The sequence below is a fragment of the Cynoglossus semilaevis genome, chromosome 15, assembly GCF_000523025.1.
Source record: "Cynoglossus semilaevis isolate Cse_v1.0 chromosome 15, Cse_v1.0, whole genome shotgun sequence".
In the NCBI taxonomy this organism is placed as follows: Eukaryota; Metazoa; Chordata; class Actinopteri; order Pleuronectiformes; family Cynoglossidae; genus Cynoglossus; species Cynoglossus semilaevis.
In genome coordinates this window covers 19,978,852-19,981,942 of record NC_024321.1, presented here as the reverse complement: position 1 = coordinate 19,981,942, position 3,091 = coordinate 19,978,852, and the positions used below count along the sequence as shown (strand labels likewise).

The window sequence follows — 3,091 nt, the reverse complement described above, 5'->3', positions numbered from 1 at the left end:
GAGGCTGCTGCTGCGGCTGAGGCTGCTGCTGCTGCTGAGGCTGCTGCTGTGGAAGAAACACACATCTTTTAGGGTGCCCCTATTGACCACCATAAGACCAGCTTCCTGTACTGCTGCCTTGTCTACCATTACACACACACACACACACACACACACTGTCTACCATCCATTCAACAACCACAGAGCTGACAGTCTGTGTGGTTCGTGCAGTAGAAGTGACTCACATCAACCTTCAGTTTGACTCAGTTCATCCCGACGGCCTTTTCTTCTGTAGGGAATGACAGCAGTGTCGGAGCTGAGGTCAAAGGTTGAACTTCGAACTTCTACATCGGAGATTTCTGATCAGGACCAAAACACAAGGTGGAGAGAGTGAGCATCTGATGAGAGAGAGAGTGGGGGGTGAGGAAGGGGGAGAGAGTTTACGAGTGTCTGGTAGATAGTGTGAAATTAGGCTTATACTAAATTCTGAAATTAAAATAGAAGAGAAAACAATTGATAATGATTTTAGAGGATGAACCTCAAACATGACTGTCGGTACTTTATGACGTTTACTTGTGCAAATCCACGGTTTGACCAGCAGGAGGTCACGCTCAGTCTGCCGCCTGAACGTTGACTATATTTGGAATTCTTTCAGAGTTTTAGCACAGTGTAAGAAGTCTCCAGTTACAACAACAGTTCCTCATGGACTGCACTGTTGAGGAACTGCTCCACTACGTCTGTGTGTGTACAGTGTCAGTCCACGGTCCTGATGTTTGGACTCTCTCATCGACCTGATCACAGCCACAAAATAAAAAACACAAAGACTGCACAACTACTGTTGGAGAAGCAGAGACAGAGACAGAGACAGCGACAGAGACAGAGACAGAGACAGAGACAGAGACAGAGACAGAGACAGAGACAGAGACAGAGACAGAGACAGAGACAGAGACAGAGACAGAGACAGAGACAGAGACAGAGACAGAGACAGAGACAGAGACAGAGACAGAGACAGAGACAGAGACAGAGACAGAGACAGAGACAGGCTGGTGTGGAAAATGGGATCGCTGCTTTGGATAAACATTCTCTCTTCCAGGCTGCGATCGCTCCCACTGATAGTTTGTCACACTCCCCCACTCCCCTACTCCCCCACTCCCCCAGCCTCCCTCAACCCGCCCCTCCACCACCTCCTCCTTCCAGCCAGCTACATACATTCCCTTTTCTAGTCAGAGTTAGGAGGCTGCAGGAGGAGAGGATGACTTTATCTCCCAGCATCCTTCAGCCTCCGCTCTGAGCTCAACAAGTCCATATTAAGAAAAACCAAGAAGACCCCCCCCCCCCCCCCCCCCTTTCACACACAAAAAATCACTTCACTTCTTCACAGAAGGTCATGGCTCCTTGTTTCCCCCAGGAAGTGTTGCTATCAAAGAACAACCAACAAACAATTCTGCACACTACACAGTGTGTGTGTGTGTGACAGAAAGAGAGAGAGAGAGAGAGAGAGATGCCCTTTATGCCATCTAAGTCATTTATGGACATACGTCCAACTTCATTAATACAGTGTGGTCCATATTTATTATGTTGTGGACTACAGGGTGGGAACCATACGGTTTGTCCTTAGATTCCAAGCTGTTCCCACAAAAATTGCCCATAAAAGGGAAAGTGCCGCATGTAGCCCTGCAGTAGTATGTGGCCCACACAGTTCACCCTACAGTTCACCCTACAGTTCATCCTACAGTTCATCCTACAGTACATCCTCCAGTTCACCCTACAGTACATCCTACAGTTCATCCTACAGTTCACCCTACAGTACATCCTACAGTTCACCCTACAGTTCATCCTACAGTTCACCCTACAGTTCACCCTACAGTTCACCCTACAGTTCATCCTACAGTTCATCCTACAGTACATCCTCCAGTTCACCCTACAGTACATCCTACAGTTCATCCTACAGTACATCCTACAGTTCATCCTACAGTTCACCCTACAGTTCACCCTACAGTTCACCCTACAGTACATCCTACAGTTCACCCTACAGTTCATCCTACAGTTCATCCTACAGTACATCCTACAGTTCACCCTACAGTACATCCTACAGTTCATCCTACAGTTCACCCTACAGTTCACCCTACAGTACATCCTACAGTTCATCCTACAGTACATCCTACAGTTCATCCTACAGTACATCCTACAGTTCACCCTACAGTACATCCTACAGTTCATCCTACAGTACATCCTACAGTTCACCCTACAGTACATCCTACAGTTCACCCTACAGTACATCCTACAGTTCACCCTACAGTACATCCTACAGTTCACCCTACAGTTCGTAGGACTTCTACAGTAATGAGGAATGGCAGTAATGCATGCGTCCAGTGTCCTGACACCCTGACACACTGGTCACTGCTCCAGAGCGCGGTGTAGTGGTGTACAGATGTACTACAGTCAAATACTGAGTATAAAAGACACCAGAGTCTGGGATGAAGTTTCTCCTCAACAACCTCCAGTCAGTCTCAGCGATGGTGGACAATTCACACACACTGGACTTCTCAGTACGACTGTGTGTGTGTGTGTGTGTGTGTGTGTGTGTTTAGACAGGCTGTGATAACAGTAAGAGCCATCTCTTCTGTTCAGCCAAACATTACCTAATATGGTTTTCTTTCTGTTTCCCCTCCACTCTGTAAATCACACACAGGAAGCCCTCTCCTAATTTTATCACACACACACACACACACACACACACACACACACACCAATGGATTAACAAAACAGAAAAGGATGTCAGTGTTGTAACGAAACATCAGAGAAGCTGAGGTTTGAGTCTGAATCCACTCTAGAAATGACCCAGTTCTGAAGAACTCCTCTGTTCACTGTCAGGACCAGAAACATACATCACATTAGCTCAGACTCAGAGAGATGAAAACCATCAGCAGCTGGAAAGAAGCGTCTACACACACACGTGACTGTGTTTAAAATGTGACTCCATTTGGATTCTAATAAAATACTTTGACTGTTGACTGTTGAGTGTTGAAGTCCAGAGTCCGTCTTCAACACCATTATCCTCCCCCATCTCTTTCTCCCATGTGAAAATGACCCCAGGAGTCATAGTGTCTGA

The 3,091-nt window shown here is 46.7% G+C and overlaps 1 long non-coding RNA gene across 2 annotated transcripts in view; it reads right to left on the bottom strand.

Annotated features, from left to right (window-relative positions):
• Positions 1–24: 24 nt before the first annotated feature.
• The window catches only part of LOC112488171 (uncharacterized), a 5,349-nt gene continuing 2,282 nt past the window's right edge, over positions 25–3,091 (bottom strand). Inside the window, exons 2-3 of one of the 2 annotated variants that reach the window (XR_003051992.1) lie at positions 225–338; positions 25–46 (exon numbers count right to left, since the gene is read on the bottom strand). This is a non-coding gene — a long non-coding RNA (uncharacterized LOC112488171). The remainder of the gene's footprint in view (positions 47–224; positions 339–3,091) is intronic. The other variant, XR_003051991.1, reaches the window with a different exon arrangement.